Below are 26,847 nucleotides of genomic sequence, written 5' to 3'. Positions count from 1 at the left end.
AAAAATATTTATGTCTCTTCACACTCACTTCAAGAAAAAGGGTATATTCCATAATGCTGAAATAGTTTCACATTAAATTAATAGAAATTTTGAAAATAATACACCCTTAGTTGTCTCACTAATTAGCACAGACCAGTGGAGCAGTCAAGACAGCGGCRTTACTGCACAAGTGGAGAGCATCAGATGGCACTTGCCAGGAAAGCTGAGAGTCTGGAGAGAGCAGACAAAAGGCAGCTGAGGGGGTGAACACACACACAGACTGAGTGCCATTACCATCTGGGTCCATTTAGGGGYGGCTGGGTATGGACAGATGAACTAAATGGGAAAAGAGCAAGCAAGATGGGATACTGAGAGAAACGAAAGGAGGGCCAGGCAAGGGAGAAAAAAGGAAGCACAGGCATGGAGCAAAGCTGGTACACAGAGTCTGTGCAGGAGGGAAAGAAGGAATGGGCACAAGAGCTGTTCAGCTGCAGGCAGCGAACACTCAGCAACAGCTACGTGAAGGTCACTGCCCTGGCTGCTTTGCAGCTGTYTCCACTGCCGGCAGCCTCTGCCTCTTCTCAACCCTCCCCACAGCCAGTTTAGGGAGGGCACAGATTTCAGGGGCACCACCTGGGTCCCAGCATCCCCATGGTCCAATGGCCTCATGGGCAGGCTGCTGGGCACAAGCAGCACCAGGGCAGAGGTGACCATCCCATGGCACCACTTCCTGCCTTCCAATTTGCATGTAAATCCTATACATGGCTTACACTCTTCCAGTTAATCTCTGGAGGCAACTGCAGTGAGACAAAGGAATTTTAACAGGCAAAAGAGACTATAGTTTAACATAAGAATGAAAAATGCCATATCAAGCGATAGTAACTACCACAGTTATCCCTCTGTTATTTTTAAGTAATTCAAAAATATTGCATGATAAAAGGGTGAAGGAGATATTTTTATTTACTAAAAAAAGCTGCAGGCTTTCTTTAGTCCTGCAGATGCTTTATGCCCWAACATTAATTGGTAAGAGGACAATGTCCAAGAGTGGTTGCTAGAGTGATTTACACACTAATCCAGCCATTCATAGTAACTCCTACAAGTTTGGGTTGTTTTGCAAAGTCAAAACCAAGTTTTATAAATGACACAGGGAACCAGAAAAGCCCAGCCTTATGACTGGAAAATGTTAAATGTAGTGCTGTATTTATTCTATGCTTTATCTTCCAACATGAGTCATTAAATCTCCTATTTCTATTTCTTCTGTACACCAACAGTACTTTGATCACTGCATATAGTAAAATACTTAACAATTTTTTCATCAGAGTATTCTAAGCACCCCGCTTATGCATAGAATAAGGGAATTTGCATTCAATAACTCTAATATCCGAAGTTCCTGAAGGTAGTACATTAAGTCACCAGCATAAATAAAGGTACTTTGGTTTCCTTTATAGCAGTTTCAGCAGACAGCCTTATTTCACAAGCTTATATTTTAATCAAATTGCAAGTAACTTCAACAATGAAACTGCAAACAAGCCCAGTTGGTGATTCCYTTTTCTCTTCTTAGTCTTCTTCCATTAATCTGTGTATAACAGAAGTCTGGRCAGAAAGCAGTAAAGGGAAACCAGTAYGAACCWGTTCCCATAMGATTTCATGTGCAGTTACGAAGACCCRTTAACCTTTGTATTAAGTGGCCCAGGGCCAGTGACAAACAATGTGCTGGRAAGCAAACCTGGAAATACCCTCTGACACATTACAGCCAATACATCATTTAAGCTGCTTATCTGAAATCCACRCTGTGGATCTGATGGAGAGATTTAGGACCAGAGAAGACATGAGCATGCAGAAGCAAACTGACAATTAACCAATTTCTACTACTGTTAACCACAGACAAGGATGGGGCTGAAGTTCAGAATCTCTAAGAAAGAAAAGTGAAACACAATACTAAGAATAAGCTGATCAATATTAAATGGTATGCTGTTTGGCCTAATGGATGTATCTCTTTCTTTAGAATACAACAGAAAAACCTAATTCCTAGCTTTCTGTTGGAATACACAACAGTGATCTGTGTGCACAAGCCATGAAGCATCTTGAATGTCACATCACATGGACAGACAGAAGGCTGTGATTTTGTCCTACAGACATTCCTGGGAGAGAAGTGGGTCAAAACCTAGCGGTAGACCTTTGCATAAAGAGCCCAATGTGATCCAGACACTGTCTTCAGATCMCATCTTATAGCACTGCAGATTGCARGCTGCTCTCAAACCRCTGATGAGAAAATGGAAACAACATATTCCTTTGTAAWGTTTGGGACAGTTTTTTCATATATAACCAGATATCCTTACTTTTTGAGGTGGTCTTCAAATGGAAAAAGCAACATTTAAAGAAATTTAAAAATACTAATCTTTGTTTGTCTACAAACACTTGACAAGCTACCAAAGTATGAAGAAAACTACTGAAAACTTCTGTTTGAACTGATTAAATSTCATCTGGCAATTCTCCCTGGTACTTTGGAATAAAACTGTCACTACTCTATGGCAGATTTGTACTGTACAAAACAATGTATTATACTAAAACAATGATATTTAGGAAACACAAAAGAAAAAAATTCTGGACTTTCTGAATACATTATAACAGAGGTATGATAAATATTCTATAAAAATATCAAGACATGTCTAACAATAGAAATCATGTATTTTAAGAAAAATTACAATGGTACAATGCCTCCTCTTCACTGCTATGGTCACAAGGCTATCGCCATCTATGCCTTGCTTATGAAAATGAGCAATGCCATTGGAGAACTGGTGACATATCAGACTTTATGAACTATGTGCAACACATCAAGTGAAAAGCAAATGTACCCCAGGTTAGCACAACAGAGACGCACAACTCATACTGCATGCCATGCTCAGGGAATTCCCAAAGTGACCTCTCTGACTTCTGATCCCATTCTAGACTAGGATAAATAACAAGGATTTGCCCTTCTCCTCTRTGACTTACAGCTAAGAGAAATGCATGTCACTGGTCAGCCAGGGAAGCACTTGAAGAGGAAAGTCCAAAATGCCCTAGAGCCTAGAGAGAAAAAAAACCCCAGGTATTTGAACACTGAAAATATTGTTCTAACTACTTTAGAAATCAAAGTCACTTCATTTTTTAATAACCAAAGGCTAAATCTCTGGCAATTATTTCTATTTCAATTATCTCAAACACTAACATTTTTAACATGATAYGTGAAAATGAAAAGATAGATCAAGGAAATCAAACCTGCAGCCAAAAGACATGAAGCAGCACCAGACTTTTCACAACTCCCCACAAGTTCAAGAACTTTTCTTGTGCTTTTTTTCCTGCTTCTTTTATTCAAATAACACAAACTTCCTGCCTAGAATACAACTTGGAGTTGACAGCAAATCCCACATCTGAGCAGTTCTAGAAACCATCCCCAGTTCTCAGTGTCTCCTGGCAGCTTTCTGTGTATCTGGCTGCAGCACAGTTCTTCTTGCTTTGATACAGGTCATTAGGCCAAGTCTTCTGTTGGAACTATCACTGAAATGGCAGCCCCCAGGAGTTATGCTGCTGCCAAATTCAGATCAGGGCAGTGAAAAATACATTTTCAGAAATCTTAAAAAGCTGATTGTAAACTCCTTGTTCAAATAGAGATTCTTATTAGGTTGGGATCCTGCACACTGATTGTGTCAAGACAGAATCCAATGACAGGATTGCAGCTTAAATTCATTTTCTTGCACTCAGTATTTCCTCTGAATAACCCTGAAATAATAACAACTCATATGCATATTCCACATTTTTTCTGAGGAATTCAAAAGGGTATTACAAACATCCAGGGACACATCCTATTCTCTCTGCAGTAGTTAAAGAGCCTCCCCAGCTGAACATCTCCTAACAGACAGAGTAAAGAGGGCACAAATCTGTGGAGTGAGGCACTCAGTGTGACCCTGCCCAATGAGGTGGAAAACAGAAACCCATGTCAATAAAACAGAAGCTGTGGGAGTTCATGCAATTTTGATCCATGGAATAAGCTGCCAGCTTCTTTTAATAAATTTTTTTTTGCCCACCTAGCCTCCTTCTGGGCTTGCCTATGCGCACCCAGGACTGTAAAAGAACCCAGCACTTCTGCCCATGCTCTAACCTGGCCAAACACAAAGAAAATTTTGTCAGTGAATAATTAGTTCAGGCAAGAGACTATGCTTACAAAGCCCCAAGAGTGATGGCGCAGATGAGGCTGACATCCACTCAGTCTTGACAGCAAGCAGAGCAAGCCTCACCATGCAGGCTGGTTCCTGCTCTCAGCATGCAAAATGGATTCAGCATCTAAGTACTACACAGAAATGACATGCTCATTATGTAGATTAAAAAAAACCAGAATCGTACCATTAAAAGAAAACCCAGTCCTGACAGTGACAGACCTGAGGCTAAATTTCAATATATGAATCCTGCTCTGAGGGTGGATATTTGCTAATAATGATTACCACATCTAATGACTCATAACCACCTGAACTCTGGGAATATTTTCTTATCCTTATGGACACCTACAGAAACAGTTCCCTTCCAAAAATATGCTCTTTTCTGCATTTCTGCCCCATTGCATGTGCTTTCTAAGTAGTAAAGTGGGAACAGCAAATAGATTTACAAGGTTTCCTTGTGTGTGTGTGTGTGTGTGTGTGTGTGTGTGTGTGTGTGTGTGTGAACAGAGAAAGAAATCATTTGTGTAGCCTGAACAACTCCTGGTCGGCTAACTCAATGCCTACAGCTTAGCACTGCATAAAAGTTGTGCTCCTAATTGCCTTCCCATTTCAGCTAATTCTTTGCTGCATGAGCTAACCGGGTGTGGAGCCAATTTTCACAGCTTCCAGGGCTTTACATGGCTTTCCATGCTTTAGAGCTACAAACTATCCTTTAATTGAATTAAACACTCAAACATGCTTATATATGTGAAAAGAATACACCCTCCCCACTGAGAAAAAGGAACAGATATTGATCTGTAAGCTAGAAACTTCCTTATAGTTTAGTAATATTATCTATAATTTTGATTTTTTTTTAATGGAAAGTGGGGTTTTTTGGTTGGTTGGTTTGGTTATGTTTTTGGTTTTTTTTTGTTGCAGAGATTTTGAATAGTAACTATTTAAGAGGCTTTGAAAGACACCAATAACCAACTGCTATTCAATACTTTGTATTAAATAACATGCATGTTTCAGAAGATGCCATTTGGGTTTCATGACAGTTACTGTATTATGGTACCAGTGTGTTTACACAAAATTAGTCATAATTGCATATTGAGTATGCACGTGGTCCTACACTGTTACTTAAAAGTAACAGAAAACAAAGGCTGGTCCTTCCTTTTAGTGCTGCTGTATGAAGTTTGTAATACAGCTGAGAATTTCATCCCAAGAGGAAATAACAAGGATGTGGACATGCACACCAAACACACACAAGCACACACAGGCAGAGATAATGTGAATAAATAAATCACAGTGGATATAATTTCATTTTTCTTCCTATTGTTTTTCACATCATTATTCTTTGTTAGGAATAAAATTGTGAAACAAATTAAAAGCAAAAATTCTACAGAGGATCTCATAAAATTTCACATCAGCACAAAAATATTATTATTAAGTAAAGAAAGAGAGGTAGGGGAATAAGGAAGAAGCTAATGGGACTAGTAAGCACTAAATGTATAAAAAAATCTAGTTTATGTGATGCATTAAAGTCAGCCTGAATTATTAAGAGAAATTCCCTTTATGTCCCCAGGTGCTTTACAATGTCTGTGTAGCAAGTATCAAAAGTTCTGGATGCTTTGTGCTAGAATCACRGTCGTTGATGAAGCACAAATTTAAGACGACAGGTAAAAGAGGTCTGTGTGACTAGGGATTGATAATGGTCCACTGGGCTGTCCACCTTTATGTTACTAGTTCAAATCCAACCCAGTTAAAATAACAGAAGTTGGTGAGGTCGGAGAGCTACTCAGTGGCCCATGTGAAATGAATGCAACTATTTGGACCAGCACCCTGTGGACTAGCAGTTAAATCACAACCCTTCCTCCTGCATGTTTTTCAGGATGACTCCTGAGAATTCAACAAAGAGGGGAAAAGAAGTCTTAGGAATAGCATCTACCTTCTGTGCAAGCAGTAAATACCATAAGCTTAAGGGCATTTACATTCATTAAAGAGCTGTGATTTATATTGCAGTAGCACCAGCAAACCTTGACTGCTCAGTATGAGCTACRAGCACAGGATGAGAGAGACTCCCTCTTCAAAAACACAGTTATCATGCTCATGAGAAAGGACAGAAGAACAAATCAGCTCTAAGAATGGTATTTATTCTTAATTGTAATTCTCTGACCCAGCCATACTGCACTGAATGCAGGCTTTCAGCACTCAACTCTCCCAACACCACAATTTCACCAGACTACTTTATGCTTAGAATAAATGTATCAGCAAGATTTTTAAAGCATAGTCATACAGCCAGGGCTTTTGCTTACTACTATTATTGTATCTCATTCTACTGCAGATTTAAAATATTTTCTCYAGACTGTTTAAAGCCTTGAAAATAGTCCTTATTAATGGAAAGATTAATTTCTGTCTCTATTACAAGTGCAACAAAATTTTGGCTCTGCGGCTTTACAGTACTACACCAGATAATCTGACGGTCAGCATAACCACATCTGACCATGTTTACTCCAAAACAGACAAAAACCTCAATGCCACACGAGGGAACAACACACAAATCAGAGGAAGACACAGAGAATACTTTTAAAGAGAAAAGGCTCCTAAAGGTCACATAAAATACAGGTGAAAGAGACAGCCCCATAAAATGTCATTAATGAAAAAAAAAAAAAAGTAAGTATTTTGGAGGCTTTTAAAACTTGAAGTGAAATAAATGTCCCTTTATTTAACATTCTTAGCTTGCTTTGTAAAAGTTTTATCATTCTGTTCATACGCCCCTTCCCATCATCCATATGATTTGGGGTATTTTCAAGAAAAAAATAAATTAAAAACTTCAAATTATGTTAGGGAATTTAGCTCTTCAGTCTCACTGCATTCTCATCTCGGTTCTCAGATGCTTTTTGAAATTAAAAGCTTTCCAAAATAAAAACAGTTTGGAAACTGAATTCATGGCCCAGCTCTTTACCCTTCCTCCCTCTTATCTTCCTGASAGCTGACTGTCTGTCCCAGGGATCAGTACACATATGCATAAACCTGACACAAATTTTTTCTGAGCACTTAAGTTTCAGCACCTACATGAACTCATGAGCTTGAAAACATTTTGCATTTTCTACTAGATTACTGGCATAAATGTTGACTTTAGTAAGCTTAATTACAGCCTCAGAAACATATTTAATCTCATAATTAAGAGCAAGCACACCATGTGAATAGCATAAACATTTTCAGGATCCTGTTTGCCTTACGGTGAGGGTAAATTTTTGTTGTAGACTTAATATGACAACATGAATCGAAATTTACCTGTCCCAAAGCAAGGGATCCATCCTTACTTTCCCCTGTTGTGCAACTATGCACAGTAACACCAAGCTAAATTTAGAGATAACAGAAATGATGGATAAACAATAGAGCAGTAACACATATTYTTACATGCTGAGTGCAGCAGAAAGGCAAGAATGAAGTCAGAAAATAAAACTCGGTGAAATTTAAGACTTACGAAGCAGACTTCCTGAGATGAATTTACSTACTGCAACTTTTCCACCTGTTACCCCAATCTCTTACATACACTGCCCCATATTCAAACATACTTAAATAATGCACAATGTACCCACTCATATATATTATTTGCCTAAATAAATTATTTTTATCATTGTATTGCCAAAGATTTCTTCCTTAAAACTGCATGGACATTGTACAAGGTCCTTAGAATGTATTTTGTAATATATGGTGTAGATATTCCCTAAGAGATCTTTAACAGATCTACTGGTACGAGATTAAGAACCACACCTTAGATGTGATATGAAGAAAGGAATCTGAGACATTTTTGATAGGAGGGCTGAATGAAAAATAACATCTGTATCAGTGGTCTGACAGAAAAAWGGGGACTAAGAAAACAAGCAGTAATGAGGGACTAAGGGGGAAGCCCTTTTTTATAATGCTTGTCTTGAGCCGTTATTGTAATATCTGGAGTACAGATATAAATCTGGGTCAGCAGCACAGACATGTCAACTGCATTTATTTGTGGCTAAGACTGTAGAAGTGATGTGCAAAAGGGGAGGAGAGATGGATCAAAACTAAAATTCCTTAGGATATTGGCAGAAGTCAGATCAGGAAGCTTCACAGGATGAATGAAAGGATTAGGGGAAAGCATATAAAGAATGGAGCCAAAGATACAAACTATGATGAGATTTAAAGAGATCAAAACTGACAGTGTCAGAGAGAATCATTAGGTAGTTTTGTGAGAGTGGTTTCAGCTAATGAGAAGGTTAGAAGCCAATTTGAAGGAGTTTACAATGGCACTGGAAATCACATGCTTTGAACACAACAGAATAAGAATGCACAAAGAGCAAAGGGATCATGGAGCAATAGTGGGAAGTGACAGAGAGGAAAATAGATTCAGGATGGCTTTCTAAAGATTAGTACAAAAACAATACAAAAAAAAAATCATCATGAGGGTAGAACAGGGCACACATGGAGATGGAACCTGTGGAATCTGGAACCTCAGTCCCTGGAGACACTGAAAGCAATACGAAGCTCCAAGCAATCCAATCTACCTTTGAAGCTGGCTCTGCTTTGACAAAGAGCCATCTAATCCACCAAGAGGGTGGATTAGATGACYTGCAGAGATCTGTTCCAACCTGAAATTCTGTGTAAGAGGGGTATATAGACTGAGAGGGAAAAATCATATTACAGTGTATGAAGAAATCATCAGGTTTTAAAGTCCCTTAGAAGGTACTTGGACATCCAGAAGTGCAGTAAGTATCCAGTGTTATATCCAGCAGTGTTTATATATMATGTAACCCTCAGCAATGGTGTGAGACTGCTGATACAAGGAGCTCAGCAGTCTGGTCCTTTATAAAATCCCAGTCAGAGCTATGYATGTCTTAAAGAATGAGGATCACCTTTGAGTCTGACATCAAGATATCAACATATGTGAATCTGAACTGGAAACTAAAGAACACTGTTGGGAAAACTAGACATTAGTAATAACTTAATAGATTTATTAAAAAWAAAATCTCCCTATTCATGCTTCAAAGCTCAATAACTAGTAAGAGAAGTATAAATGGGTTGGAATCCTTTTATCATAGTTGAAGGCAATATACTTCTGGAAATCTCAGCTCTTTCAAGTACAATACATTTTTTTTATGAATATGAAACATTCTTATGTTAATGACCGCACCCAAAGTTTCAGAGTTTTTTGCCTCTCTGGAAAAGACTGAATAGGCTAACAATATGATCTGGAAAAATCTTTCATCATGACTGGATTCACGTAATATTTGACATCAGAGACATGTACAATGGGCSATGTGAGTAGATGAAAACCCCAGATTCTATCAGGATTTTGGAAGTTTATGAGAAAGGAAGCATGATGGCAGTTCCAGGAGTGTGCTGTTAACAGAATGCTCAATTTTCCACGTTACTTAACACTACACTTCTTCCAAGGAAAGAACAGATGCAAGAGAAGACCTTCACTTCTAGACACTTGCTGGTAAATTATACCTTACATACACATGCTATCAAACAAAATACATGTTCTAAAGTTTCAATGTCAAATGGATAAAAGTATAAAGCAGAGACTAATTCCTAAAACTATGCAGAAGAGAGTAAAGGTCGCAACTTCAGTGTTGAATCTTCTGCAGCAGCATTCATACAGTTAAGAGCAATGCAGGGGCTGCTCTAACATTTTCCAGTGCTTGCAGCTGTTATAGGATTATTGTTCCTTAGTCATACCATGTGTATATTCCCCACCAATTATTAACACCAGGTAAATGTGGGTGAAATTGTGACTGGAAGYGTACCTGGTTGGAATATAATCTGCKCTTTTTATAAACTGAAAATTCAAGTTCTTTCAAATTAAACATTGAAAAAAAATTCTAATCTTTAGGAGCCACTGGTAGAGTTTTACTGCAAGTTTACACCAAGTTTGACTGCTGCATATTCAAAAATATGTATTTCTCAGATATATCCTGCAGAATAAAAAGGTCTCTACGTAATAATAACACCATGAAAACTAAGYAGTGCATGATCTTAATCAGATTGGCAAGCATAGGTGTAGTAAAATGCTCTTACACATTTTGCATCAACACAACCAAAGCTGCTTATTTAGGTCACAGAAGGCTAATTTTCTGATGYTAACATCTCTGCCTTAACAGCTCAAGAATCAGCATATAACTTCAGCTGAATAAGGAACTTTTCACCAAACCATGCCAAATGAAGAGTATTTGCTTTTCAAAGGTTTACATAAGTACGTAGAATCATTTAGGTTAGAAAAGACCTTTAAAATCATCAAGTCCAACATTAGCCCAACACGGCCAAGTCCACYACTAAACCATGTCCCTAAGTCCCTCATCTACACATCTCTGAAATACCTGCAGGGATGGTGACTCAGCCACTTGCCTTGGCAGCCAGATAAGGGAAAGGAGAAAGGCAGGCAATGCATGCACATACTTTCAGTACGAAAGGAAAAATACTTTCAGTACAACACAAGCCTCCTGACTGAGGATAATACTCTACTGGTATCAATGTGTATTTCATTTTACTCTCCCCAATTTTAGCTTGGTTTGTGCTCAAGTACTTATTCTGCATCACTCAAACCAAACCAAAACAGACGATAATGTTGAACATCATTGCAGAGAGTAAACTCAGTTATGATGGACAAAGGCCTAAGCACCCTAAAGCTTGAGAATTGGAAACAGATTTCTGTCTTTCACTTTTCAGAAAATTAAAGGAAAGTACTTTCTGATCTTAGATATCCCTAGCACTGACAAATAATCACTGAGGGACTATTTGCATAGGCACAGTTGTAGATTCAGGCTCATCATTAATTTTAAAAAATCACTTCCCAGATTCAGACCAAATGAACAGAAAATTTGGCTTGTTTTTTATTAAAAATGTAAAAAAATTAACTCAAACATGTTTTTCAGGATCATAAAGATTCTGTAAAGGAATAGTTTTATTTAATATTGTGCCATGTGTGAAAGTCTGCATGTATCACGCAGATTTGTATTAACATAGTGGGAGGACCGCATTTACTAGCTCCAGGAAAAWTCATTACTTCTCTACACTGATCATATCCCTGGTCCACTGCTACATTTTAAGCCATGATTTGGCAGGAAATACAGCTAGAGTGACACTTCATGCCATTTTCCTCTACTGTATATGAAGTAGATTGATTTTTTCATGTCTTCAGTCTACTGTGTTTAGAGAAAAGAGTTTAGTCTTGATTGTTATTTTTCTGAGGACTCTTTTTCTCRACTACCAGGTCATAGTAGCTGTGATCTACAAAATTCCAACTTCCTGGAGAAGGAAGGGATCAGTGCTGCCTTTCCCTGCTGTCCAGTGTGACCTAGCATGGACAGGGCCTTAGCTCTACAAAATTGTTCTGAGCTACCTCTACAAAATGCTCTGAGCTACTCATCATGCCCTGTTAGTCAATATTTAAGACCACTGTGAATTGGGAACTGCTCAATGTGCTTAAAACTGAGTGAGGTGGTGGTGGCTGTCAAGGCTGTAATTGATCCAGGCKTTACATGCTTTCCATCTTAACCATTCATAGGAAAATCAGTGAACTTTGACAACACATAAACCTACATCATTATCCTTTGTGTGAGCTGGAATCCGGCCATGCTTTTTTAAGCAGGTCTTGCAGCAAGCAAAGAGACTCAACTCACTTCCAGAGGTTGAATTCTTCTGTTTGAACAATTCATTCCCAGAASACAGATAGGTCTTCTCGTAGCACATTTAACTTGGCAGTAATTTTAGAACATCTCARCATAGACAACTATGGATATGTCCCTAAATACACACATCTGAGCAACAAAGYAGTGAGGACACAGTAGTACCAAGAGAGCTCACATTTGCCTTGGGCTGCCCCAACTATGAAGACAAACTGGATATTGTAAAGCATTATGATAAGTACAGCCATGGTTAGTGCTGARCTCTGTTCCTCTGTTACAACTAAGCTCTTCTCTAACTCAACAGATAATTCCTCTTGAGTTAAGAACATGCCATTCAGATCAAAGAACTACTTCACACWACTCAGAGACTCCTGCTGAGCAGAGGTATGTTTTTTTCTTCTCCAYAGACTAATTATATATTTGCACTATATTTGACTGTTACTTCCATTCCTCTTCTCATTGGTACATGCACTCCCAGTGCCTCACCCCCTTCATGCACCCAGAAGACCCTGTACACTGACTTGGGGCAGACAGCTCAAAGAGGGAAGCTGCTGCATGTAATGTGCAAATTTAAAGTGTACAGGTAAGACAGAGGGAATGATGGAGGAACAGGAGCAATGCTGGAATATGAGCAACAGTGAGGAGCTGTGAGGAGCTCAAAGGTAACACAAACCATGAAAGCATGAACATTACTTAAGGGGAGGGAAAGATAATGTAATAATGAGGAGAACTGTGTAAATGAAGGTTTGGAAAAATTCAGTTGTCTTAGGCTTAAACCTTGCCAATCCATCAATGATAGCTCTCATATGAGACATACCATCAGTTCTACAATACTCATATAAGCCATAGTACTACACTAGGTTGASTATAATTAATTTTTTCCTTCTTTCTATGGTATCTGTGAAGCAACTATTTTAATATCTGTGAGACAGTGCTATTCCCATTTTATTGAAAAGGAACTGTGTCACAGAGACACAAAAGCAGACATGAGCAAGGCAGGGAACTGAGAACAAATCTCCCATAATTATTCTAATAAATCTAACTATCATTATTGTCTTGCCCCAAATTCAATATCCTTGCCTTCATTTAAAATATTTCCCACAGACTCCATTACAAAGTTTAAGCTGTTCTGGCATCTTTTTTTCCGCCCAATCTTTTATCGATCATGTGCTCCTCTAAGTTTCTTGCCAGGAAAAGAATAAGGCATCAAGATGACAAAGCAAAGTGAAATGGAGTAAAAGAGCCAGAAGCTGTGGAAGAAGCAGAGGGCAGTATTGTGAGGCTTCCAAGATGTCATGTGTTCTGAAAGAATGGAAATTAAAAATAATAATTAAACAATGCAAGTTGAGTGTTTTCCAGTGCTACCTTGTTTCCTTTCACATGGTTAACCTCTTTTCACAAGAAGATATTAGCTCAGTCCCTCTCAGAGCTGGTTAGAAATTCTAGAAATATTTCAGAAGTTATGCAAGGCTTTACAACTTATGGAGGTCAGAGATAAATCCACCATTATTACATATTTTAAATTCAAGATCAAATAATGAGTAGGGCTTCTTCAGCTATAGAGTGATTCAAGAGTATCCAGCCTCTGTGAGGCAAAGTAGATAAACCAGTGATTCCCTCTACATTCAAATCTTATATGAATGTATCTGGCATGTAAACTGAATAGTATCTGGAACTGTACAATTCCCACAAAATTGATATTGCAGCATTTTTCTGGATAGGTTCTGTCCAAGTTATTATATTACATTAACATTCTGCTGAGTGGTGAAGAGATTAACCTGCCCAGTTGTTATTGGGATGTGTTGAGAGGGGCAGCTGTAACTCTAATAACCAGAAGGTTTAATTTCAGTGCTGAATTCTGGGGTTGCATTCATGCAACATCCCAAAAGTGTGGTTTCATCTAGCAGGAACTATCTGGATTCAAGACTGATGATCAGATCAAGTATGATCAGCACTGGAGAAAAAAATAGGTAAATACCCATGTAGAAGCAGACGTGATCTGTATCCAGCAGGACTAGAAAAATTTGCCCGGACTAGGATCAGGTCTTGAGTATCAGCCAYGGGTGCATTGCTTCTGTCTCCTATATTTAGATTTAAGCTCAAGTTTTGAGCAAAGAAATGAAGCTCCTGCAGCATTGTCCTAGAATGAGCAGAGGCTCTGCTCTCAAATTTACAATGACATTTACAAATATGAAGAGAGTTCTATCAGTTCCCTACTGCCCAAAGGAAAATGAAGCAGCAGACAGGAAAAACAGGGGAAGAGCCAATATTTCAGCAGCAGTATCTGGAACAGGAGTGCAAAGAAACAAATGATAGATGGTTGGAGGCACAGAAACTGAAAACACAGCTTGACAATGGAATTCTGGCTGGAGAACCAATGGGAATGAGGAAGACGTACACAAGCCTGGAGATCCAGCCCTGGAGAAATGAGGGATGAAGACATACAGACAACTGACTGTGGAAAGATACTGAAGACAGGAGGTAAAGAACAAGCACTTATATTATGCTTATGGTTAAAAAAAAAAAAAAAAAAAAAAAAAAAAAAAAAAAAAAAAAAAAAAAAAAAAAAAAAAAGAATGTAGGACAAGAAGCCAGTGGGGCAGTGAGAACTAGAACTGCTCTCCTTAGGACACAGAACTGGATTGCACTCAGAGTTGTAAGAGCTAGTGAACAGGGGTAGGAAAAGTCACTGAGAACTCAACAGAGAATCAGTAATGACCAAAAATCCCTTTTGGGTCTTCCAGGAACCCAATTTCAGTTTCTCACGATTCCTGTGCCATCAGTAAGTATCAGTGTAGTGTGATGGTAGTGAAAAAAGGAATCTTGAATCTTACTCCTTCAGCAGTGGTTTTTGCAGAATATTATTCCATGGAGTTCGTTTAATGAAAGAATGGTATAATATGGTTTGTGGGATTTTGAAGTTCCAAACATCTCATAATTCAGACAGGGGTTGAGAAATTGTCAGAAGTTTCCATTTTAAAATGTTAAGTCTGTGCTCATTGTCTTTCTCTCTCTATTTCTATCTCTCACACGGATACATTTTCAAAATAACTTTTAAACATGACCAAATCCAGAACAAAGGTGCCAAAAGTGCCAGGTTGCCTATAYAACCAAATTTTCCCTCATCTTGTGAATGGGCATGGAGACTAATGGCATGACTCACATCTATTGTTTCCAGAACACACCTGCCTCACACAGTGCACRGCCTTGCTTCAAGGATGAATCAGAACTGTGCACTCAAGACGGTTCATTTGGTAAAGAATTTTGAAGAAATGAACTTWAAAAAGGGACAGCATTACAAGAAGAACAAGAATGGTTAAAGTGATTGGATGTCAGTCTAGAAAGCAGGATTCTATCTTTTCTTGACATAAAGTTTCCATTATAGTAATTCAAACCAGCTTTTTCACAGGTGGTCACTGAAAGCGGGTTCTTCATTTTCCATGTGATTCACGGAGATGAAGCATTTGAATTTGCAGAAGAGATGAATGTTCAGAGACATAGCTGGAGACAGGAAGACCCGAGCTGGAAAAGTTTCKTATGACAGTAATGAGTCAAGGCTTTTGGATCTCTGCAGCTCAGGATGGTTCTGTAGATTGGTGGCACCTTTTGTACCCGCATTCTGAGCCATGATTCCCCAACCAYAAAGTGGAAATCATACTGTCTGCCAATCTCAGAGGCCTGCAGTAATGCTAATTTAATGTTTGCTCATCACCTAGACATTAYAGAGATCCTAGAAAATCCCAAAAGGAAATTAATAATAATTAATAACTAGATCTCCAGAGCAGGGCTTAAATAGTCTTTTGTAAACAAGGTGCAGAACCACACATTGAACAATATCATGAAAACAAAATATGGAACAGCTGCTCATTAAGTGACTATCATATATTCTGTGAGCTGAATGAGGAAAAGACTTTGCAAGAAAAAACAATATGTGATCATGTAATTAAGGAAATCTTCACAATGCATATGCATGGGGGAGATTAAATTAACTTGCCTTAACAAAGTTAATTCTGGCAYGTATTAGCTTTAGAATGTTTGGATTCTTTAATGTAGATTTTCCACACACAATATGAAATAACTGAAGACCCTGCTGAGATSTGATTAAAGGACATATATTAACCATCTGTATTTTATTCATCCATTTCAAAACAGAATTTACTTTTACCTATTGGAAATGCAATGCTGGAATGAGTTACAGCAACTGGAATACAGGAATGACTATTTCATTACCAATTATTCCTATTTTCTACAGAAAATTTGGATTTTAGCCAAAAATTCCCTTTAGAATCATAAACGGCAAAAGAAGCAGGTTAGAGAACATCTTCTGTGTCATATGCTACAGCACAATAGTTCCTRCTGCCTACCAGTCTCACTTAAATTAATTGAAGCATATGAATTCAAAACAAAATTTATGACTGATTCTCACAAGAGTACATTCAACTTCCATTAACTTCAAGAGATGTGGAGCCAACACATGGATGTTCTTATCAGTCCTGTTCATATATGTACAAGTGCAAGCCAAATCAAACCTTTGTGTCCATTTTTTCATACGGATGTGACTTTCTGTCTGTGAAAACCACAGGCTCTTTATGTACATATGGGTAGATATGAGTACCTGTAGATCTAGCTGACCAGTTAAGTGGCTTTCATTTGAAATACCTGGTCCTTCAAGAATGATGGTGTCCCTCACACCAGCATATCTAATCAGAGATCATATTTTGTACTACGAACTCATTCTTTACTTTCTGTTGCACTCAAAGACATGACCCATCACATTTGTAATGTATGGCTGCATATTTAAGGTAGAACCTCAGTTTTAGAAGATTCTTCCTGATTTTGTTTCTGTGTGCACTCTCTGGTTTACGAAGGCTAAGCCATGTGTCKTGCTGATGAACAGACAGACCACACAGAGGATTTCGCTTTTCTAATCTCTTATATAAAGAACACAGAGCCAGCTCAATGGGTACTTCAGAAGATGCACTGTACAGACATGTTCATAAACCTCAGAAGGTCAAGTTCCTGCCACTCCTGCATCATTTAATATACCTTTACCTCTTAAATTTTTGATTCCTTGGCTTTGAATTMATGAACAAATTTTAAGACAAAGTCTTGTCACCATGAAAACAGCTTTTCACCGTGAAAGTTTCAGTACCTGGGCACTTCTTTGGGTGTCTGCAAACTACAGYAATCACTATTCCTCTGAGATAACTGTCAAACTACAGCAATCAAAATAACTCTGTCTCAGCTCAGCCCTCATTGCTCCCTCAGGAGGGGAAGAAGAGTGGCAGGAACCAATCTCTTCTGATSACCAGTGACAGGACTTGAGGGAATGGTATGGAGCTGCACCAGGTGAGGTGTAGGTTGGATATTCACAGAAGGTTCTGGAACGCTGGAACAGGCACTGGAATAGGCATTGAACAGCCTGACAGCTTAACAAGCATTTGGACAATGCTCTCAGGCACATGGTGTGATTCTTGGTATGGTCCTGTGCAGGGCCAGGAACTGGACCTTGATAATCCTTGTGGCTTTCTTTCAAACCAGAATATTCTATGACTCTATAATTACTATCCCTTACTTTTGGAAACTTTTAGATATCTTACATGATATACATCAGGAGCAGATATGGAAAGATCTACAGTAGCAGAAGGATTTAAAAATTAGACACAGTATTTAAAATGCAAATAAAATTTCTCAGCTGCTTTTTTAGATCCTTTTCACCCCTGACTTCCTATCAATATCAGATATATATTTGTATTGATATTCTTTTACATAGCAAACACAGAGTATCGACTATTTCAATGTTTCTCACAATTTTGTGGTGCATCTTGCAAGTTCAAGTTCACTTAGCACAGTGCGGGTATTGCTGTCTTTAAAGTTAAATGCAACTGCTTAATATGAACATTTGGATCTCATTTTATCTATAGCAAATACTTTTCAGGCTGATCAAACAAACATGTTCCACAGCTATGAGCCTAATTTTAACTTTAACACTAAGGTCATAGAATCATAGAAAGACTTGGATTGGAAAGGACCTTAAAGACAACTTCATTCCAAACCGCCTGCCATGGGCAGGGCTGCCACCCTCTGGCCCAGGTTACTCAGAGCCTTATCCCACCTGGCCTTGAACACCTCCAGGGATAGGGCATTCACAGCTTCTCTGAGCAACCTGGGAAGTGATACGGTCATTTTATATAAAGTAATTTTACWACACTTGCACTTGAAGATAAGTGATTTTAGGACACTTGCACTTACAAAGCAATTTTTATTTTTGTTTATGCATTTGAAATTACCCATAAATGAGAACAGCTAAATAGTATGGCTGGCTGAAAGACAGGGGAAACGAGGTCAATATTTAGTCAACACATGCATGTGATTCAACTTAATTTCATGTTTTTATCTGTGGAATACTTTGTAATGCTCCTACTTCCTTTTAAAAACTATGCCATCTATTTAAGTGGCAAAATACAGATTTTGGCCAAAATGCCTCACTACCTGAACACAGCTAATCTGTTGCAAGGCAAAAATTAGAACACTGGTCTTCTAACTTCAAGTTTCTTGCTTAATCTCAGACAGTTCTACATACTTTATTTCTGAAGCCTGAGGGGTTTTTGCTTTTATTTACTGAAGTACATTTGAGATTATTTTTGGCATCTTTACACTGGGTCATGAAAAAACAGCAAAGGTGCCATGTTTTGGCACCTGCTAGCCTCACTAGCAATCTGCTTACTCCAGGCTGTCATCCTTGTGCTACTCCTGGGTATGAATCTGACAAAAGTCTTGCAGGTTTCCTTGGATCTGGAGTTTTGCAAACAATGGGAGAAGAGCAGCATGTGAAAAAGCTTTGCTAGTGTTTAGGTGAGTCTTTATTTGTTGTTTTTGTATTGTAAATAAATAATTAATAATGTGGATCGTTTTTGCATATTCCATTTTACTGGAATATTTACTTACTTGGAATTGGAATATTTATTTATTTATCCATTTATTTCATTCAAGCAAATGCAACTAAAATGAAGATCCTTTCTGCAAAACTCATTTGTTAGCACTTGAAAAGAGTCATTGTGGAGACTTTCAGGTATATTTACACTAACCTCCTCATCTACTGGGGTGTTAAGTGAAACTCTGGCACTAACAGTAATGACTGTTATGGAGGAACAATTTAAACTAGTCTACTACCCGAAATTAAATGCAAATCTTCTCTTTCTCCTTGCAGAAGTTTCTGATTGAGAAAAAAAGTATCTGGTTCTGAAATGGTTCACAAGAACTAACCAAAACCCTGATGAAACCACGTACATATAGATTATTAGCAGAGACTGGTAAAAAAATGATGTCACTGTAGAACCAGTGGAACCACTGATGATAAATGTATACAAATTACCTATTCAAACAATTCAGACTACTCAATCATCACACCTTAAAATATTAAGGAGAAGGAGGGGGTGTAATACTTTTTTTTTTGTTTTAATTCATCACCTCATGACTATGACTATGAACATGCACACCAGTGCAGTGAAACCACGGGCTCTGAAGAAAAGAGTGCTTCCTGAAGAGTAGGATTTTTCCTCTGACTCTGAACTCTGACTTAGTTCCTATAGACATAAAGTTCATTTCACTTAACTTTAGATATTTGTAATACACACATCAACATCTAAGGTGATCCCTGGGCTTCCTTTATTCCCTCTAGTAAGGAATGTGCTATTGTACAGTCTGATTCATCTGACCTACTTAGATGTCTACCTTCTGAGGAGATGAATCATGCCCTAAAAGTGTCTGTTTCTCTCCACTGACTACCAAGGTAGCCTAGCCAAAGATAATTTTGATATAAAAGACATTACATTAGGGCAGATAAATTTCACCCCAGAAGCTATGAAAGGAACAAAACAGGAGTGAATGCCATTTTCAGCAATATTTAACTTCTGTATGATTTTGATATAGAAGGTCATGTGGGGACAATACTACTGAGAGCTGCTGAGCCACCCAGACYGATCTCTCCCAAACCACACAGGAGCAACTCCCTCATGAACTGCGCAAGGTGACCATGAAATGGTAGTAGCTACTCCCTCTGCACCTTCTCAAAAATTCATTTGGAGGAAAAGAGRAAACTTTTAGAGTACACTGCTTACTTCAAATGTTGTTTGCARTAACATTACTACAGAGTCAAAAATTGTATTTGTATTTGTACACAGAAAGGACTGCTGAACTTGTAAGAATTTGCTCATAGCKTTGTCCTCCTGCCATACTTTTAAAAACTCTTTTAAAAACAGTTTTTCTAGCTCTGATTGGTTAGAAAACATGCRCCTTCTCTTGGTTTTAGCAACTTATGGGTTAAGAATCTTTATAGTTTTTATCATATTCTTTTCCTTGACAGTCTTCAGTGCACTAAAGATGAATGCAGGGCTGTACAGATGTAATTCTGCATCTCTTCTGTTTCTATATAGGGAAGTCTTTTTTTTATATGTAGACTTGTTAATAAAAGCTTTATTTCTACTGTATAAGAAGCACAGTTCTGTCCTAACTAAACTGTGACCCAAACCCTACTTGATCAACGAAGTTTTTCTCTGAACTTCACTTGGCTCTCAAATTAGTCTTTTGTCTTCTTTGGCTTCAGAAGCAATACTTCAGTTAGAGTAATACAGTCATTCATCTGCAGTGGAAGAAGGCAAAATGTGCCTATGGGTGCTAAGATTTCCTTTGCCCACCAGAAGCTGGGACCCAATACTCACAAGGAAAAAGAATCATTTAAGATCACAGTTAAAGAAAAGAATCAAAGTTAAAAAACAGAAAYTAAAAACTAATCAAATAAAGCTACMTGATTAACCTTCTTCACAAAAGGTTAAAGCAGGAGAAAAGGAGGGATTCAACAATAAGAAGGTGTAATGATCTCGCAAAWTTATTTGTACCTCTTCTAATCAAATTACTCCAGTATTTTCTAAATTTTTGCTACAAAAACAATCAGCTCTATCATCATCAGATTTCTCTCAAAAAATATTTTAACTTATGTGATGCATTTCCCTTGATCTGGGATTGAGATTTTACACATAGCTGCTAGTGCAGTGAAGAGAGACCATGATCTTTCAGAGAGGCTTTAACTTTATTTTATATCCCAACCAATTTCCAGGATGATTTAGGGATTAGAAATTCTGGCAGGCTGAGCAATATATCCAATAAAACACAAGAATATTTTTTTCTAATTATTACTGGCAATATGCCCCTGCCATGGCATTTTTACCTGTAACGTAACATGTTCTCTTTGGTGTGCTAGCATCAGCAGCAGCCCATGATCAATGACAGTTGGCTGGGGCAAGCAATAAAACAGCCATGCCTGCTCACAGGAGCAGAGATGCTGCCTAGAAACCACAATTTAAAGAGCCTACTGCCTCATTTTTGAAACCCTTTAAGCCTGGAAAAAAGAGAAGGAAAAAGAAGTACAATTTTATGTGACGATTCCTACTGTTTAGTGACAATTTATAAACTGCAAATATAGCAACATGTGACACTTTGATTGGTAAACTTTGCTTTTTCAGAAGGTAGTACTAGGAAGACTTACACTGCCAAGAGTTAACATGAACCTGTCACCATGACAGTATCTTTGAAATACTCCACCTGAATTAACATCAGGCATTGCTTTGCTTTGTGCATCCCTGCCATTCCATCAGCATCCTCACATAAGGCCAGTATGACAGAATTATACAAAATTGACTTCAGCTAATGAGGGGAGTGAGGATTTTGGACTACTTAATTATTTAAGGTGAGTAACTAAGATGCCAGAAACAAGGAAGGACACAATTCTGCTTCAAAGCAGAGGAAGTACGGTCACAAGCCCTGATCCTTAGGTCTTTCTGAATTTTGGTCAATACTTAGCTTACTATCTTGTAGAAAATTTGTGGCATAGGCAAAACCTGAACTCATCTTTCCTAACTCTAAGCTAATTCTCTAATTAATGGGCAAGACTTTCCTCATTCCCTGAGGCACCATAGAACAAGCAGAAATAATATAAAGCTGGCAAAGAATAATGCTGCATACCAGAGATTCCTACATTGCCTAATTAGGGTTGCTCTGCTATGTCTTTTCACTACCATGGCAGGGCAAACTGAATATAGCAGCAAGTATAAAACCTCTMATCTGCAATACTGTCCTCTATGGGTCAGCATCCTGTAAGGGACCAGAACACCCCTTCTAAATGTAAAGTAACTATAATAAAAACGCTTAAGGTGCTGTACCTTCCATCGGTAATGTATTGCAAGACGAAGCCTTGTAATCTCTGGGAACAATGTTTCTATCTGAAATGAGTAATCTTGTAAACTGAAGTGAGTAATCCTCATAAAGACTATTCACATAGAAAAGYGAGTTTACATGGGGTTTTCTAGTATTAGTTTCTAAATTTCAAACTGATTCACTTTTCTATAGTGTGTACAACTGCATGTATGCCAGCCATGCCAGRTCTCTGGAATTTCAAGACAATAATTAACAAAATGTGTGCATCTGATAATCTCTGCATATAAAAAAAATCAAGCTTTAGATACATTTTATGTAGAGCATGGAGAAAATGGGAAAAATCACATCAGCAAGGTTTAAGGTTAAGCCTTTGCAGTACTGCAAGATTTAATATGAGAAATTCTGTTTCTAAGATATCAAATGTAAGAAGGTAAATATTTCAGTTTAGATTCTGGCACTGCTGGTAACTTCCTATGAGTTTTATCTCTCTGTGTTGGGGCAGGACTGATCTATTTTTCTCACCCCTAAGCCCATGTTCCTCAATAGTCTTGCTCTGAAGAAGACTCTACARCAGAAAGATCCTCTCATGAATCCATTTAAATTCCTCATGTACATTCTCTCACATCTCAAACTTCAAAACTGTTGTCTTTAACAGCCCACCAGAAATAACTACACTTCCTCGTGATCCTAAACGACAGCACACGAAGTTCGATGAGCTCAGCCTGAGCTGAGAATCCATTTAATCATGCCTTGAATATTCTCATTGCACCTTCACATATTCTTTTACAGTTTTCTTCTTACACTTCCATTTCAACTTACTGTTCCATTCCACTGTGATATACTGTCCCATAAACTCCTTAAAGTAGATTGGCAAAACATAAATCAGGGGTAAATTTTTTCCTATATTTAATCCAAATATTCCCCATAATAAATTAATTACTGTCTAATGCAATTAACTGATTTATGCTTCATCTTATTTTAGTACAGAAGTTCCAAGTTTAACTATATTTGTATCTGCTGTCCATCATCATCAAAGGAACCAAGTCAGTAGACCAATACAGTGCATATATGTCTCTGTCTTATAAATTATTCAGTTTTCAACCRAACTTCTTGAGTTTCCTTTGAGGAGTGGGACCTATGATTATTAGCAGAGTTTACTAATAAAGTAGAAATATTCTGGTATTCTTTTGAGAAAATATAGGGGATATGCAGGAAAATCATAGCACAATTGTCCTGTGATATTAGCTCATAAAGGTCTGTGACAAATGGCCCCCAAACAGCTGCTCAGCACAGAATCTGATACCAGCCTTCTGMATTTCTGGGCAATGTATAGATCTTCTGAACAAAAATTCAGCAGAAGAAAAATTATTCAAGAAAAAATCTCWGTGATGAACACCAAGGGAATGCCATCTATTTTCTTTATATTCCACAGACATGGACTGCAAATATATCCAGCATTTTCATCACTTTCACAAGCAATGCTTAGGAAAAATGCATTCCTCAAAACTAAAATGGATTTTATCATTACCAGCCTCTGAATTCACTTCATCCACATTTTGYACACTTACACACTCAATTTATACACTCATTTGTTTTTCATGCCAGCATATGAGAGTCACTGTGATTGCCTGGAGACAGCAGGATGACAATAGGGCAAGTCACACTTTATGTAGAAATATATATATACAGTGAAAGAAATACCAAGTTTTCCAACCTATGCATCCAGCATATCTGACTCTACTGTTACTGTTTAATGAAATATAATTTCCTTTTTATTTACAATTAATTTACTAACGTTTTGCTTTCACAGTAAAATGAATTCCAGTGCATCCAGGTCTAAAAKGATTCAGGCACTCATTCCTGTTCTTTGTAACTTCAGCAGCAAGAATAATATATGCATCATCTAATTTAACTGCAAATGACTCTTTTAGCATGAATTGTCTGTTTAAAGATAATGCACAGCAGAACTCTTAACTGCAACGCAGAAGTCATGCAGCACCAGGCAGATAAGATCACAGTGGTTACCAGGGGTAGCAAATGGGAAAAGCACTACAGGAAATGAACTCTTGTCAATAATCTCAAGAGTGTGCTATATTTAGGTCAATTGTACCTGAAATCGTTTGGTGGGGTAATTGCTCTTTGGTACAGACTCTGCTCTCTGAGCCTGTCAGAGTGCTTGTAGGTCCTCTGGATTGGATTCACCAATTTTCTTCCAGACTCATTTTCTAAAAATAAAAACAAACAAACAAAAACTTTAATGAAGAATAGCAAGCGTACCAGAACACAGAAAATCACTCACATGTTATTTTAGCTTTTAAAAATATGCTTTCAATGGATGCATTTAATACAAAAATGTGTTTCAATATTCAACTGATTGCCTCAATCTTCTAGAATAGAAATTTATCCAATTATTCACATTTTTTATTTGGTTCTCCAAAGACTTCTCAGATCCATAGAATATCTAAGGTGATTTAGAGCGCTTTTGCTGGTCAGATAATAGTCAATGCAAAATCAGAATTGTTCTTAAATCCTATGATGCATTCCAGTGCAACATTATTCTGGCTTTAATCTGGGTTGAGTCCTCATCTGGTAATACAGCTTATTGTTCAATAATTAAAGATGGTTCGTTCATGTATATTGAAGAATGTGATAAATTCAATTTTAGGAATCCAATCTAATGAGACACATACTGCCCTTTTATATCAGTTAGCTGGATTAATACWGGTACCAGAAAACAGCACCTAGTCCTTCTGTTTTATGATTTCTTAGAAAAAAATACTCTGCTTTGATAGCACAAAGTCTCCAGCAGAACTATTCCTTCTTCACATTAAAGAGTCAGTATCAAACACATGAATTTTTAAATAAAGCCTCCTTTAGCAGTTATTCAGCATGCATTTACCTTCTACAGACAAATACAGAATCAAATCAGTAGTCATTACTCAGTGCTTGTGATTAGTGTCTGTTGTAATTAAAGAAAATGTCATGATGTAACTATACTGCTGAAGAATATACATGTTCTTTTTATTAAAAAAATTACAAACAGAATAAGATACACTACTGAAAGCTACAGTAGGTGTATCACTTACTTTAGCTATTGTTTCTTGTGAAGAACTTCAAATTCAAAGAATACTCATTAAATTGAGTAGATGGCAATAACAGACGAAGTGTTAATGGGGCAGCAGTGGAGTGTGTCAGGAAAATGAAGAGACCCTGAGGGGCTCACCATGCTGTTTATGCTCAGCTAAATTCAGCAGCATTACCATAAATCCTCTAAAAGATACTGTACTCAATTCCTTATTTGCTACTTTTCAGGCAACAGAATATTCTATGAGATTAGAAAATGGGACTGTTTTCTATTAAACAAACTTTACATGTAAATACACCGAATATTTACATGTAATGACTATTACTTTTTTCATAGTTTTATAAAAACAAAGGGAAGGTCTTTTAATCTTCAAAATAACATGTGAATCTATGAAAATCTCTGAAATTGTACACAGGAACAGAACCGTTAAACCAACAAACCATCACTTCCCTCATAAAATTATTTTATAATTTAAATACCAAGCTTCAATATTCATTTTTCGCACGCATAATTCAACTGGCTAAAATAAAATTATGCATAAATTAAATAACTTTTCATGAGAATAAGAAATTCTTAATTTCTAGTTGGTTTGGGTTTTTTTTTTTTTTTATATTTGAAGATGGCATTCTAATCTCATAGAATAAATCTTAGGAAATGTACATAAAACAATAATTCCAAAACTTTACTGGTTAAATGTRTGTAATATGCAGCTACACATGCATCTGGTGACCTTACTGTGCCTTTKATCTTAGAACAAAACTTTTCCTACATAAGGACAGGCGGACTTATTGTTAAGGAGAAAGCAGCTGCAACACGCTGTGTAACTTCAACTATAAACACAACTTCAGGTGAGAAATCATTATTTATAGAAGAAAGGTCCTAGCAAAACTGCGAAAGGCTGCATGGAGACTCCTCCTGCAGCGGTGTCGGGGCCGGGCTGCAGCACCACGGACAGCGGCRGCAGCGACAATGACAATGACAATCACCGCGGGTGCTCTCCACATCCCAACGTGATGCTGGATTCAGAGCATGTCCAAAATTCTAAATAATTGAGTTTTTTCCGGTTTTCTGCAACTGCCATCGTGTTCAAGTCTACCTGCGATTTGCAATTCTTGGAACTACCAGATGTTCCTTTTCACATTGTTGGTGAAATACATCAAGACAGAGCACGGGCTCTGACAGCGCTGGCTTCCACTATGTGCTCTTGACCCTCCATTTCAAAGCCAATAATCCAATATTTAACAGCACTCAGGTGTTTTTGTGGAATGCCGTTTTTCACATAAAAATCTCCACGTGTGGAATACCTACTCAGAGCCCTGCCTCAGCATCAAATGCTTGACAAATGAACACACAGCCATAGGCAATGTGCTTGCCACTGAGAATACCGAAAAATAAAGCCTCCACAGTTATCCATTCATATTCCACTAATGGCAACAATGCTTTGTTTCAGGAACCCAAATAAATATCTGGTTTTGCAGAAGTAGAAATAGGGTACTTGTAAGAGGCTGAAGTACAGACTCTCCTTACTGCTTAGCACCTAGGAGAAGCACATTTAAAAGACAGATTAAATGTCATGGGCTCTGAGATGCCCTAAGCGATGCACTTCACAAGAGAATGGCAAAACCACCTGGAATAGATACTTTATCCTTATAAGAAGGGGTATTTTAGTAGACAGACAAGAAAATTCTCACAAAAAGGTTACATTCTGACTGATGCTGAGAACCAGCAA

General features: G+C 37.7%; 1 protein-coding gene across 1 annotated transcript in view; it reads right to left on the bottom strand.

Moving 5' to 3' along the window:
- The window catches only part of MYT1L (myelin transcription factor 1 like), a 216,919-nt gene extending 192,668 nt beyond the window's left edge, over positions 1–24,251 (bottom strand). Inside the window, exon 1 of the mRNA XM_057371820.1 lies at positions 24,144–24,251. The gene's annotated coding sequence lies outside the window, so the exon portion shown is untranslated. The remainder of the gene's footprint in view (positions 1–24,143) is intronic.
- Between the last annotated feature and the right edge of the window lie 2,596 nt (positions 24,252–26,847).

Source organism: Malurus melanocephalus, unplaced genomic scaffold (assembly GCF_030028575.1).
Source record: "Malurus melanocephalus ecotype Western Australia unplaced genomic scaffold, MMel_1.1 scaffold_6, whole genome shotgun sequence".
Lineage (NCBI taxonomy): Eukaryota > Metazoa > Chordata > Aves > Passeriformes > Maluridae > Malurus > Malurus melanocephalus.
Note: the sequence above shows the minus strand (reverse complement) of the source record. Positions and strands in the feature narration are given on the sequence as shown.